Source organism: Microcaecilia unicolor, chromosome 12, assembly GCF_901765095.1.
Source record: "Microcaecilia unicolor chromosome 12, aMicUni1.1, whole genome shotgun sequence".
Taxonomy (NCBI): Eukaryota; Metazoa; Chordata; class Amphibia; order Gymnophiona; family Siphonopidae; genus Microcaecilia; species Microcaecilia unicolor.
Window position 1 is genome coordinate 101,539,171 of NC_044042.1, and position 15,342 is coordinate 101,554,512.

Sequence of the window (15,342 nt, forward strand, 5' to 3'; positions counted from 1 at the left end):
GCCTCAGTTTGCGGCTCCTATGTGGCCAGGGCGTGCCTGACTATGGTGCAGCGGGCTTCCCCCTCGGATCCTTCCTTGAGGGCTGATTGGCCGGCCCTGGAATCGGGCTTAGCCTACTTGGCAGACTTGCTGTATGATGTTTGAGGGCCTCAGCTAAAGGCATGGCTCAGACAATCTCTGCGCGGCGGTGGCTTTGGCTGAAGCATTGGTCTGCTGACCACACCTCTAAATCCCGCCTGGCTAGATTGCCTTTTAAAGGCAAGCTGCTCTTTGGGGTCGAGCTGGACAAAATCGTGACCGATCTTGGCACGTCTAAGGGCAAGAAGTTACCAGAGGTCAGGGCTCGGGCTAGTACTCGCCCCGGTACCTCCAGAGGACGGTTTCAGGAAGCCCATCGGTACCGCCCGGGCAGGTCGGGCTCCTCTGCCCCCTCTTCCTTCAAGAGGAACTTCTCCCCCAAGCAGCATTCCTTTCGCAGAGACCGCCGTCCCGGAGGTGCTCCCTCCGGTCCTCCCTTAGGGTCTCATACCTAATGACGGGGACTTGGTCCACGCCCCAGTGCAGATTGGAGGACGGCTGTCCTCGTTTCTGGGCGAGTGGACCACAATAACTTCAGACGCTTGGGTGCTGGAAGTCATCAGAGACGGCTACAAGCTAGAGTTCTGCCGACCCTTAAGAGACGGGTTTGTACTCTCTCCCTGCAAGTCTCCGGTCAAAGCTGTGGCAGTGCAGCAGACCTTGGACAATCTGATCCGCCTGGGTGCGGTCGTTCCGGTGCCAGAAAATCAGCTTGGCAAGGGGCGTTACTCCATTTACTTTGTGGTACCAAAGAAAGGAGGTTCTGTACGGCCTATCCTCGACCTCAAAGGGGTCAATCGGGCCTTGAAAGTTCGGCACTTTCGCATGGAGACTCTCCGCTCTGTTATAGCGGCAGTGAAGGCAGGGGAGTACCTGGCATCCTTGGACATCAAGGAAGCGTACTTGCATATTCCCATCTGGCCTCCTCATCAACGCTTTCTGTGTTTTGCAGTCCTGGGCCGACACTTCCAGTTCAGAGCCCTCCCGTTCGGGTTGGCTACTGCTCCGCGGACCTTCTCCAAAGTAATGGTGGTCATCGCGGCCTTCCTGAGGAAGGAAGGAGTACAAGTCCATCCTTATCTGGACGACTGGTTGATCCGAGCCCCCTCTTATGCAGAGTGCGGCAAAGCTGTGGACCGGGTGGTTGCTCTTTTGAGCTCCCTGGGGTGGATCATCAACTGGGAGAAGAGCCAGCTGCGCCCGACTCAGTCCCTGGAGTATCTGGGAGTTCGATTCGACACCCAAGTGGGCAGAGTGTTCCTGCCAGACAATCGGATTGTCAAGCTTCAGGCTCAGGTGGACCAGTTCCTAGTAGCCTCTCCTCTTCGGGCTTGGGACTATGTGCAGCTGTTGGGCTCTATGACGGCCACGATGGAAGTAGTGCCCTGGGCCAGGGCTCATATGAGACCACTACAACACTCTCTGCTGCGGCGCTGGACTCCGATGTCGGAGGATTATGCTGTGCGCCTTCCCTTGGACCCAGAAGTGCGCAAGGCGCTGAGCTGGTGGATGCAGACAGACAAGTTGTCTGCGGGAATACCTCTGGTGACCCCGGAGTGGATTGTTGTCACGACGGACGCCTCTTTGTCGGGCTGGGGAGCCCACTGCTTGGGAAGGACAGCGCAGGGGGCTCTGGTCTCCTGCAGAGGCAAAGTGGTCTATCAACCTCCTGGAACTCAGAGCCATTCAGTTGGCGCTTTTGGAGTTCATCCCGGTACTGGCGTTGAAGCCAGTACGGGTCCTGTCGGACAATGCCACGGCTGTGGCCTATGTCAACCGCCAGGGAGGTACCAAGAGCGCCCCTCTAGCCAAGGAGGCCATGAATCTATGCCAGTGGGCGGAAGCGAACCTGGAACAGCTGTCAGCGGCCCACATTGCCGGAGTCATGAATGTCAAGGCGGACTTTCTCAGTCGCCATAACCTTGGAGCCCGGAGAGTGCAGCTATCTGCTCAGGCATTCTTGGACATCACGAAGCGCTGGGGCCAGCCGAGCCTAGATCTGATGGCGTCATCGGCCAATTGCCAAGTGCCGCGCTTTTTCAGCAGAGGACGGGACCCTCGATCCCTGGGAGTAGATGCTCTTCTCAACAGTGGCCGACACAAGAGCTTCTCTATGTGTTCCCGCCCTGGCCCATGTTGGGCAGGGTGCTAGACCGGGTGGCAAAGCATCCGGGCCGGATAATCCTGGTGGGTCCGGATTGGCCCAGACGTCCCTGATATGCGGACTTGATCAGGCTCTCAGTCGACGATCCTCTGCGGCTGCCAGTGGAGCAGGGCCTGTTGCATCAGGGTCCCGTGGTGATGGAGGATCCCTCCCCCTTTGGTCTTACGGCCTGGCTATTGAGCGGCAGCGTCTGAGAAAGAAGGGCTTCTCAGACAAGGTCATCGCCACTATGCTGAGAGCGAGGAAGCGCTCTACTTCTACTGCTTACGCCAGGGTTTGGCGTATCTTTGCAGCGTGGTGTGAAGCAGGCTCACTTTCTCTCTTCACTGCTCCAATTTCTTCAGTGTTGGCGTTCCTGCAAGAAGGTCTGGAGGAAAGGCCTGTCGCTCAGTTCCCTTAAAGTCCAGGTAGCGGCTCTGACTTGCTTCAGGGGCCGCCTGAAGGGTGTTTCCCTGGCTTCACAGCCAGATGTGGTGCGCTTTCTCAAGGGAGTTAATCACCTGCGCCCTCCTCTGCACTCAGTGGTGCCTGCGTGGAATCTCAACCTGGTGCTAAGAGCATTGCAGAAGCCGCCTTTTGAACCCTTGTCGAGGGCATCTCTGAAAGACCTGACGTTGAAAGCAGTCTTTTTGGTGGCTATCACTTCAGCCAGAAGAGTTTCCGAGCTCCAGGCGCTCTCATGTCGAGAGCCTTTTCTGCAGTTCACGGAGGCAGGAGTGACTATTTGCACAGTGCCTTCCTTCCTGCCCAAGATTGTTTCTCGCTTCCATGTGAATCAGCAGCTCTGTCTCCCTTCCTTTCGTAGGGAGGACTACCCAGAGGAATACTCTGCTCTCAAATATCTGGATGTGAGACGTGTCATCATCAGATACTTGGAAGTGACCAATGATTTCCGGAAATCGGATCATCTGTTTGTCCTGTTTGCAGGTCCTCGTAAGGGTCTGCAGGCTGCTAAGCCTACAGTGGCAAGATGGGTCAAGGAAGCCATTGCAGCGGCTTATGTGGCCGCGGGGAAGGTGCCGCCTATCCAGCTGAAGGCTCACTCCACAAGAGCTCAGGCGGCCTCGATGGCAGAGGCCGGGTCCGTCTCCTTGGAAGAGATATGCAAGGCGGCAACTTGGGCATCGGCCCATACATTCTCCAAGCATTACCGCTTGACTGTGGCTGCTCGGGCGGAGGCCTGGTTTGGAGCTTCAGTGTTGAGGTCAGGGATTTCAATGTCCCGCCCTGGGTGAGTACTGCTTCGGTACATCCCACCAGTCTATGGATTGATCAGCATGATGATATGGAAGGTAAAATTATGTATCATACCTGATAATTTTCTTTCCATTAATCATAGCTGATCAATCCATAGCCCCCTCCCAGATATCTGTACTGTTTATATTCTGGTTGAATTTTAGGTTCAAGTTTAGTCTTCAGTTACTTCAGGAGGACTTCGTGTTCAAGTTTTTTCACTTGGATCCTTCAAGAGTTGAGACGAGTTTGTGTTACAGTGAGCTGCTGCATTCCTCTCCCCTCCGTTTTACGGGGCTGGATTGAGACATAAATTCTGCCGGCACTCCCTCCCGCTTCGTGCGGCTGTAGGGCAGCTTTGTACCCCTCCCGCTTCGGCGGTGTTAGGGTCAGTCAGCTCCTCCCACGGTTGCGGTTGCAGGATAAGCCAGATCCCCCCGCATCGGCGGGGTGGTGTCCCTCCCCCGCTCCGCGGGGATGAGCTGGACGGATTCCCCTCCCCCACTTGTGTGGGGATGAGCTGGGTTTAATTCCCCTCCCCCGTTTCGGCGGTGGTGAGCTGGGCAGAGTGTCCCTTTGTGGGTGTAATTCTCTAAGTGCTGAGTCCTGCGGATGGAGCTTTGATATCGACATACTGAGGAGTTTCCGGCAGCACATGACCACATATAGGGAGGCAAAAGTTTGCTCTCTATCTCCACCTACTGGTAGATGGACACAACCCACCAGTCTATGGATTGATCAGCTATGATTAATGGAAAGAAAATTATCAGGTATGATACATAATTTTACCTTCAAAGATAGTGAATGACTGCTTGCATATTCAAAAATGTATTCCGATCCGTACATCCCAATACATCCTGTGTGGTCAAAATTTATTTATTTTATTTGTTGCATTTGTATCCCACATTTTCCCACCTCTTTGCAAAAAGTGGAACAAACTTGATAGTAGGTAAAATACTGATTTGAAAGAGCTTCACTTCCATCCCATAATATAAAGATGTCATCAATGAAATGAACCCACAAAATGGCATATTTATATAATTTGGCTATGTTCACATATATCTGCTCAAAAGCTTGCATGAACAAATTTACAACCGAGGGAGCCATCATGGCTTCCATGGCTACTCCTGTGACTTGCTGCATACTGCCGTGATGGAGTTGGGTATAGCATCTGAGGCTGGTATAGAGGCTGGAAAAAATGTTTTTTAATTTTTTTTTTTGGGTAGGAAGGGGTTGGTGAACACTGGGGGAGTAAGGTCATCCCCGATTCCCTCCGGTGGTCACATGGTTAGTTCGGCACCTTTTCGAGGCTTGGTCATGAAAACAAATGGACCAAGTCGGCCAAATGCTCGTCAGGGACGACGTTCTTTTTTCTATTATCGGCCGAGTACGCCCATCTCTTAAGCATGCCCCTGTCCCGCCTTCGGTATGCTACCGACACACCCCCGGGAACTTTGGTCGTCCCCGCAACAGAAGGCAGTTGAGGACGCCCAAAATCGGCTTTCGATTATGCCGATTTGGGCGACCCTGAGAGAAGGACTCCCATCTCCCGATTTGTGTCGAAAGATGGACGCCTTTCTCTTTCGAAAATGCCCCTGAGAGTCACCATGGGTTCAGCCAAGGGAAGTCTTGCCTCACCAATCTACTTCATTTAAGGCGTAAACAAACACTTGGATAAAGGCGAGCCAGTTGATGTAGTGTACCTAATTTTCAGAAAGCTTTTGACAAAGTTCCTCATGAAAGACTCATGAGAAAATTAAAAATTCATAGGATAGGAGGCAATGTCCTTCTGTGGATTAAGAATTGGTAATTGGACAGAAAACAGAGGGTAGGGTTAAAAATGGCTATTTTTCTCATGGGCACATGGGCAGAACAGGAATCTCAGTGGTCAAATTGCTTGGAGCTCAGGGCACTGTGGAATGCCTTGTGTGACTTCACTCCCTTTGGGGGTTGGTGGGGGGGGGGGGGGGGGGGGGGGGGGGGGGGGACCCAGTCTGAGTTTTGTCCAACAGTGGCTTATACAACAAGCAAGGTGGTACCTTGCAACCTTCTTTATGAGTTGGGTGGAGAAAAAAACTTCTCTTTTTGTCGGCAACATCATGGGTCCTTGAATGTGGAGGCAGACTTTCTTAGCAAGCACTCCTTGGACCCAGGAGAATGGAAACTATCTATCCAGAGTTTTCAGCTGCTAGTGGACCAATGGTGTTCTCCACTTCTGGACTTAATGGCGACAAAACAGAATGCCAAAGTGCCCAAGTTCTTTAGCAGTTGGAAAGAAGAGTCGAGCTCGATGAGGATCGATGTCTTACTGCAGCCCTAGCCGGAGACACATCTACTATATGTCTTCCCTCCTTGGCCCATGGTATGTCGTGTGTTGAAAAGGATTGCATTGCACCAGGGTTGACTAATTCTCTTAGCCCCAGATTGGCTGTGGAGGCAGTGGTACACTTGCTTCGACTACTGAAACAAGATCATAGAGGATCCATGCCCCTTTCGTCTTACAGCTTGGCCGTTGAAAGAGCTCAGTTGAGGGGAAAATGTTATTCTGATTCCATCATTGCTACCTTGCTTCAGGCTCGGAAATGCTCTACATCCATGGCGTATCAGAGGGTGTGGAGGACTTTCGAGGTCTGGTGTTCTTTGCTCTGATTTTCTCCCTTCTTTGCTCTGATTGTGCACATCTACCATTTCTCCAGGCAGGCCTTTAGAAAGGATTGGCGTTGGATTTTCTAAAATTTCAGGTTGCAGCTTTGGCCTGTTTCAGGGGCCAACTACAGAAGACATCTCTTACGGCTCACCTGGATATCATTTGGTTCTTGCAGGGAGTGGGCCACTTGCACTCTGGAAGTCCTCCTTGAATGATATTAATCTAAAGATAGTATTCTTGGTGGCTGTTGCATCGGTATGTAGGATTTCAGAGCTTCAGGTGCTCTGTTGTCAGGATCCCTTTCTTCGCTTTTTGGAGACAAGGGTCTCCCTGCGCACGGTTCCTTTCTTTCTTCCAAAAGTGGTATCGGCATTTCACCTCTACCAATCTGTGGAGCTTCCATGCTTTTGCAGAGAGCACAAAGAGGCTAAGTATTGTTCCTTGAAGCTTCTTGATTTATGTTGAGTCCTCATTAGATATCTGGAATTCGAGAATGAGTTTCGTAAATCGGTCAGACTGTGCTTTGGCCTCAAGGCTTTCAAGCTCACAATTGCTAGATGACTGAAGGAGACTATCGTGTCCGCTTATTTACTTGCAGAGAAGGCGGCTCCTCAGGCCTTGCGGTCTCATTGTACAAGGCATAGAGCAGCTACCTTACTGTCTGGCAGATATTTGCAAAGCGAGGACATGATTGACGCAGCATACCTTTGCCAAGCACTAGAGGGTAGATGTGGCACACTCGGAAGCCAGTATTGGGGCCGTTCGCCCTGAAAGAGCCTTCGCTGATTTTGGGGGTTTTCGTCTCCTTTTCCCTTGTTTTCTTTTTCTTTTACGTTGTTCCCCTTAAATATTTTTTTTTTAAAACCCACCTTTATTTCTTAGTTTGGGTCCTTTTAAGTTTTCTTTCGCTTCCGTAGCGGCCCTCTTAGACCGCGCGTACGTGTTTTTCTCATTTTTGTGCCTTTATTTTTGGCACAATCGAGAATTTTGATTTTGCCGCAGCTATTTTTCCGTCCATGTCATCGAGGATGCCCAGCGGCTTCAAGAAGTGTACTCTGTGCAATCGGGCGATCTCGGGTACTGACCCTCACGCATGGTGTCTTTAGTGCCTTGGGCCCGACCATCGCCCAGACGCATTTAAGTTGTGTCTTAGCTTGAAAAAGCGGACACAGATGTTGAGACAAGCTCTTCAGGATTGTCTTTTCGGCGCTTCGCCCGGTTCTTCGACATCGGTACCGCGGTCGGCGGCATCAATATCTGCACCAGAGATGGCATCAACCTCCGGAGCGCAGGTAATGGCTGTCCAGAGACCACACACTGGGAGCAGTGAGCCATCGAGTGGGTCTCCACCTGCCTCGAAGACTCCTGCTGCGCAGGCCCCACGGGACCGACCACTCGGACCCAACCCCGAGGAGCCGTGTGGATTCCATGTCCTCCTCGTCGGTACCAAGGAGTATCGATGACGTGCATCGAGCGAAGGTGAAGAAGCATAGTCATCGGTCTACTTCTAAGCACTGTATTGGGAGCGCCAGGGCGTCGAAGGATTCGGCACCCGAGAAGCGCCGACGCCGGGAGGATCACTCACCCTCCATTCAGGAGGTGTCAGTCTTCGGGCAGCCCACTACCGCCTCCTCGACCTCAACAGATTCTGGACCCAATTCCTGCACCGACACCGCAGCCTTGCTCGACAGTGACTCAGGATGAGCACATCTGAGCCATTCTTCCAGGTCTGATGGAGGGGTTGCTGTGTCAGCCGGTGCCGGGGGTGCTTGCGCCCTCAGTACCGTCGATGGAAGTGGCAGCTGGCTCAAGGCCTGTGGTGAGGTCCCTGACGGCGGTACCGCCTGCGGCATCGGCTGCCACCCAGGTTGACTCCCCATCGACATGGCTGGAGGGAGCTTCATCGCTGCCGGCATGGGAGTCGACTTCTCGGCAACGCCAATGAGGACATGGTTCCTCGGCGTCAAGACGGGGCCGGTTTTGGACTGCAGTTAGAGAACTCTTGTCCGATACTGAGGAGGATGCCTCGTGGATGAAGGAGAAGATCCCAGGTATTTCCCTTCTGAGGAGTCTTGTGATCTTCCTTCTGATCCCACTCCTTCGCCAGAAACAAAGCTTTTTCCTCCGGATAGTCTTTCTTTCTCTTCATTTGTCCTGGAAATGTCTGTGGCTATTCCCTTCCCAGTGGTATCTGAGGATGAGCACAGTACTGAAATGCTCGAGGTCCTTGACTATCCTTCGCCACCTAAGGAATCATCCACTGTTCCTTTGCACAGTGTCCTGAAAGAGACACTTCTAAGGAACTGGATGAAACCATTAAGTAATCCCACCATTCCCAAAAGAGCTGAGTCCCAATATCGGATTCACGGAGAGCCTGAGTTGATGAAGTCGCAGTTACCTCACGACTCTATGATTGTGGATTCCGCTCTCAAGAGAGCCAGGAGTTCTAGAGATTTTGCCTCGGTGCCCCCGGGACAGGCATCTAGAACCCTGGACTCTTGGGAGGAAGGCCTTAAGAGAGAAACTTCACTGGCTCCCACTTAAGGAACGCATTGCATTCAAGATCTGCACGATTGTACACAAAATCATTCACGCAGACGCCCCAACCTACATGCTAAACCTCGTGAACCTACCTCCCAGAAACGCCACAAGATCATTTCACAAATTTCTCAACCTACACATCCCCCAGCTGTAAAGGAGTAAAATACAAGCTGATGCACGCCACCACCTTCTCTTACATGAGCACGCAGTTATGGAATGCATTACCCGCAGAACTGAAAACAATCGACAAAACAACTACCTTTCGCAAATCTCTGAAGACATATTTCTTCAACAAAGCCTACAATGAGAACCTACAGCCCCACTAATCCACTTCACCAACCCATTCAGTTATGAAAGCCCACCGTCTATAAATACCCTAATAAATCCCTTCTTTCTCTTTCTTCCCTTAATTAATCTCTACACAATACTAACAATACTTGATACACTGGAAAAACCATGTTAATAATACTATGTAAGCCACTTTGAGCCTGCAAATAGGTGGGATAAGGTGGGATACAAATGCAATAAATAAATAAATAAGTCCTCTATGCTCGTGTCCAAAATTCAGTCATACCAGCTCTACACGAGCATCCACATGCGGAACAATGTGAAGCAACTGGCGGACTTGGTCGACAAGCTCCCTCCGGGGTAGGCCAGGCCTTTTCAGGAGGTGGTCAGGCAGCTGAAGGTGTGTCGTAAATTTCTGTCCAGGGGTGCTTACGATACTTTTGATGTTGCATCCAGAACCGCTGCTCAATCGAGTCCAGCAGCGGATTGTGGATGTCCCTTGCCGGGGAGATAATATTTTTGGTGAGAAGTCGAGCAAGTGGGTGATCAGCTCCACCAGTGGGAAACGCTATGGACAATCTCTCCCGCCGGGCGCCTTCAACTTCTACCTCATCAGGTAGACGATTTTTCCAGGGAAGGAGGAATGCTCCCTATGCCTACAATAAGCGTAGGTACAATCCTCCTTCCCGTCAGGCTCAGCCCTAGTACGCTCGTTCTCGTCAACAGCGTGCGCCCAAACAGGCCCCTGCAGCTCCACAGCAAAAGCAAGGGACAGGCTTTTGACTGGCTCCAGTTGAGCATAGCCACTGTAAAGTGTCTGTGCCGGGCGATCTGCCGGTCGGGGGGAGGTTAAAAGTTTTTCACCAAAGGTGACCTCTCATAACCTCCGACCGGTGAGTTCTCCAAATAGTCTGGCTCGGATACTCCCTCAATGTGATCTCCAGACCTCCAAATTGCCCACCGGGAGCTCAGTCCTTCAGCTTCCAGCACAGGCAGGTACTTGCAGAGGGAACTCTCTGCCCTTCTCAGCACCAATGCGGTCGAGCCCATTCCACCGGGGCAAGAAGGGCTGGGATTCTATTCCAGGTACTTCCTTGTGCAAAAGAAAGCAGGGGGGATGCGTCCCATCCTAGACCTAAGGGCCCTAAACAAATTCCTGGTCCGAGAAAGTTCAGGATGGTTTCCCTGGGCACACTTCTTCCCATGATTCAAGGAAAACGATTGGCTATGCTCTCTGGACTTAAAGGATGCTTACACTCACATCCCGATACCTCCAGCTCACAGGAAGTATCTTCGGTTCTGTCTGGGAGCGCAGCACTTCCAGTATTGTGTGCTGCCCTTTGGTCTGGCGTCTGCACCAAATGCCTGGCAGTAGTTGCAGCGTAACTACGCAGACTGGGAGTGCATGTGTTCCCTTATCTCGACGATTGGCTGGTGAAGAACACCTCGGAGGCAGGAGCTCTACAGTCCGTGCAGATGACTATTCAACTGCTGGAGCTACTCGGGTTTGTTATAAATTACCCCAAGGCCCATCTTCTTCCTGTTCCAAAGACTGGACTTTATAGGAGCTCTGCTGGATTCACAGACGGCTCACGCGTATCTCCCCGAGAGCAGACAATCTTCTGTCTCTAGTTTCCATGGCCAGAGCGTCTCAGCGGATCACAGCTCGGCAGATGTTGAGGCTTTTAGGCCATATGGCCTCCACAGTTCATGTGACGCCCATGGCCCGTCTTCATATGAGATCTGCTCAATGGACCCTAGCTTCCCAGTGGTATCAGGCTGCCAGCAATCTAGAGGATGTAATCCAGCTGTCCACTGAATTTCACAATTCCCTTCAGTGGTGGACAATTCGGTCCAGTCAGACCTTGGGACGCCAATTTCAAATTCCTCAGCCTCAAAAAGTGCTGGCAACGGATGCATCCCTCCTAGGGTGGGGAGCTCATGCAGATGGGCTTCACACTCCAAGAAATAGGTCTTCAGATCAATCTCCTGGAGTTGCAAGCGGTCTGGAACACTCTAAGGGCTTTCAGAGATCGGCTGTCCTATCAAATTATCCAAATTCAGACAGACAATCAGGTTGCAATGTACTACATCAACAAGCAGGGGGTCACCGGATCTCACCCCCTGTGTCGGGAAACTGTCAGGATGTGGCTGTGGGCTCGCCGTTACGGCATGTTTCTCCAGGCCACATACCTGACAGGCGTAAACAACAGTCTGGCCAACAGGTTGAGCAGGATAATGCAACCTCACGAGTGGTCGCTCAATTCAGGCATTCTACGCCAGATCTTCCGAGCGTGGGGCACCCCCTCGGTGGATCTTTTTGCCACTCAGGTCAATCACAAACTCCCTCAGTTCTGTTCCAGACTTCAGGTCCACAACAGACTAGCGTCGGATGCCTTTCTCCTTCATTGGGGGAAGAGCCTTCTGTACGCATATCCTCCCATACCTCTGGTGGGGAAGACTTTGCTGAAACTCATGCAAGACTGCGGAACCATGATTCTGATTGCTTCCTTTTGGCCCCGTCAGATTTGGTTCCCTCTTCTTCTGGAGTTGTCCTTCGAAGAACCATGAAGATTGGAATGTTTTCCAACACTCAGAACGAGGGGGCGCTTCTGCATCCCAAACCTCCAGTCTCTGGCTCTCACGGCCTGGCTGTTGAGGGCGTAGATTTCGTCTCCATGGGTCTTTCTGAGGGTGTCTCCTGATTCTTGCTTGCTTCTAGGAAAGATTCCACGAAGAGATGTTACACTCTTAATGGAAGAGGTTTGCCGTCTGTTGTGACAGCAAGGCCGTAGATCCTCACTCTTGTCCTACACAGACCCTGCTTGAATACCTTCTACACTTGTCAGATTCTGGTCTCCAGACCAGCTCCATAAGAGTCCATCTTAGTGCGATTAGTGCTTTTCATTATCGTGCAGAGGGTAAGCCTATCTCTGCACAGCCTTTAGTTGTTTGCTTCATGAGAGGTTTGCTTTTGTCAAAGCCCCCTGTCCAAACCTCCACCCGTGTTAATGGGATCTCAACGTCGTTCTCACCCAGCTGATGAAACCTCCTTTTGAGCCACTGAATTCCTGCCATCTGAAGTACTTGACCTGGAAGGTCATTTTCTTGGTGGCTGTTACTTCACTTCAGCTCGTAGAGTCAGTGAGCTCCAAGCCTTGGTAGTGCATGCTCCTTGTCTCAAGTTTCATCACAACAGAGTAGTCCTCCGCATGCACCCTAAGTTCTTGCCGAAGGTGGTGTCGGAGTTCCATCTGAACCAGTCAATTGTCTTGCCCACATTTTTTCCCCATCCTCATACCCGCCCTGCTGAACGTCAGTTTGCACACCTTGGACTGCAAGAGAGCATTGGCCTTCTATGTGGAGCGGACAAGCCCCTTCAGACAGTCCACCCAAATGTTTTGTTTTGTTTGATCCCAACAGAAGGGGAGTCGCTGTTGGGAAACGCACTATCTCAAATTGGCTAACAGATTGCATTTCCTTCACTTACGCCCAAGCTGGGCTGACTCTTGAGGGTCATGTCACGGCTCATAGTGTTAGAGCCATGGCAGCGTCGGTGGGCCCACTTGAAGTCAGCCACTATTGAAGAGATTTGCAAGGCTGCGACGTGGTCAATCCACACATTCACATCTCACTACTGCCTCCAGCAGGATAGCCGACGCGACAGTCGGTTTGGGCAGTCGGTGCTGCAAGGCTGTTCGGGGTTTAGAATCCAACTCCACCCCCCTAGGCCCATTTTTATTCTGATCCAGGCTGCCACTCTGTGTTGTGCTCCTGTTGTGACTTGATCAGTGAGCTCTTGTGCCCGACTGAGCACGGTGGAGGAGCAACGCCACACTCAGGCAGCCAGAGAACCCCTAGCTCACCTGGGAAGCGACCACCGTTCCCCAGGAGTTGAGCCCCCAGGTGCAGGTAGCCACCAGGACTTCGGGATCCGGATGGGGTTGGGCCGCCCAGACCAGACTAGGTGGCAAGGCGGGGTGTAACTCTAAGAGTGAGCCGGGTACAGTCCAGAGAGCAAGCAGGCAGCCACGCAACGGGTAACCAGGTACAGTCCAAAAGGTCAGAGGCAGGCAGCAATCCACAGTAACCAAGTACAGTCCAAAGGATCAGGGCAGGCAGCAATCCACGGGTAATCGGGTACAGTCCAAAAGGTCTGGTAACAGCCTATAGAGAAGGCAAAGAAACGCACAGGTGAGCACCAAACTTCTGATAAGCTAGAAGCCGAAGCAAAGTTTGTGGGGAACTTTGGTCCTTAAGTAATCCCCGCATAACTGTAATTTCGCGCAGCTGGAGGGAACGCTCCCAGATTGGTGCCTGCAAAGGAAAAGGTGGAGCCCCGGGATAGGCGTCCAATCCCGGTGCAGCCAGGCAAAGCAACAAACCCGCGCAGAAACCGGCGCTGCTTCTGGAACATGCCAGACAGCGTGTTGACTGGCCGGCCAACCGCAACATGGCTATTCCTGGCGACCGGGCCGCCGGCTGCAATCGCATCAGCCGGACCCTTGCCCTCGGCCAGAGAGCATGGCCAGCCACACGAACCGGACCCAGCAAGACTGCCGCTGACGGCTGCATGGCCGGCTATCGCCGCCGGGACCTTGGCTTGGTGGCGCCAGCCATGCGGACTGCAACTCAGGTGAAGGGACGTAACAGTATCCCCCCCCACCCCCCCCCCCAGAAGCTCCCCCTTCATCCCAACCCCGAATTTCGTAGGATGAAGAGAATGGAACTCACGGACCAAGTCTGGAGCATGCACCGTTTAGCCGCTGGCTCCCAAGAGTTGTCCTTCGGACCAAAATTCTTCCAGGCAAGGAGATAGAACAGCCTCCCCCACGCAGTTTGGAGTCCAGGATTCGGTCCACCTCAAATTCCGGGTCGGGATTGCTCTCCGGTATGGCCACTCTCCTGGGTTCTGGATGCCATTTGGATTTGCGGAAAGGCTTAAGGAGAGAGACACATGAAATGCGTTATGCACACGGAGCTGACTTGGTAGGTGTAGTCGGTAGGTCACCGCCCCTATCCTGGAAGCGCACAGCGAAAGGCCCATAAATCGTGGAGCGAACTTAAGAGACCGGGAGCCGAAGTTTCAGTACCTTGTGCTCAACCACTACCTTCTCCCCCTGACAGGAACGTGGGAGCTGCTTGCTCTTGCAGTCAAAGACCTCCTTAGCTTGGCCACTGCCCGTCTCAATTGCCTCCTGGAACTTCTTAACCTGAGGGCGGAATCTCAGCTGGTGGGATAAGTGGAGGTAGGCGATGGATGCCATCTGTAGATGGTGTAGAAAGGCAATGTCTGTGAGGCAGAATGCAGGCTGTTGTTGTAATCAAACTCGGCTCATGGTAATAGAGTAGTCCAATCGTCCTGGCGTTGGTTAGTGTATGCCAGTAAAAAGGTCTTCAGGGTCTGGTTTACCCGCTCTACCATGCCATTGGTCTACGGATGGTACGCCGACGAGAAAAGAGTGGTTACCCCAGAGTGGAGGAGTGGCCTAGTGGTTTAGGGTGGTGGACTTTGGTCCTGGGGAACTGAGGAACTGAGTTTGATTCCCACTTTAGGCACAGGCAGCTCCTTGTGACTCTGGGCAAGTCACTTAACCCTCCATTGCCCCATGTAAGCTGCCTTGAGCCTGCCATGAGTGGGAAAGCGCGGGGTACAAATGTAACAAAAAAAAAAAAAAGCAGAGCACAAAGCTCTCCAAAGCGAGAGGTGAATTGCGAGCCCCGGTCGCTGATGATCCTCTGTTGGCAGTCCATGAAGCCGGAAGATATGTGTGATGAAGTTGGCCGCAAGGATGGCAGCGGTGGGTAGGGACCTCATAGGGACAAAATGTGCCATTCGGGAGAACCGGTCAATTACCACCCATATGACCATGTTGCCCTGAGAGGGAGGCAGGTCCGTGATGAAGTCCATGGACAGGTCCTGCCAGGGTTGTTGAGGAACGGGCATGAGCTGCATCAGTCCCCATGGCTTGTGATGTGCGCACACCGGACAAGTGGAAACGTACTGGAGGACATCCGGGCCACCAATAAGACCCAGGAGATTAGGTTTGTAAGGTCCTTTTTTTTTTTTTTACATTTGTACCCCGCGCTTTCCCACTCATGGCAGGGTCAATGCGGCTTACATGGAACCCGAAATGGCCTGCAAACTCAAGACGCGTGTCCCCCAGCGCAGCACCCTCCTTCGGAGACGAGTGGGGATCGCCTTCTTACAGGGTGCACTGGCCCCGGGAATAGAGGGGAATACAGGCCGGATTCAGCAGAGGATGGGGTTCCTCCCTATGCTCGGGAGCCTCAAAACTTCGGGATAAAGGCATCCGCCTGGATGTTCTTCTCTGCCGGCCGGAAGATCAGGCGGAAGTCAAACCGGGCAAAAAACAGAGATCACCGGGCT

The 15,342-nt window shown here is 52.4% G+C and overlaps 1 protein-coding gene across 1 annotated transcript in view; it reads left to right on the forward strand.

The window, feature by feature from the left end:
- The window catches only part of RETREG3 (reticulophagy regulator family member 3), a 169,574-nt gene that overhangs the window by 136,545 nt on the left and 17,687 nt on the right, over nt 1-15,342 (forward strand).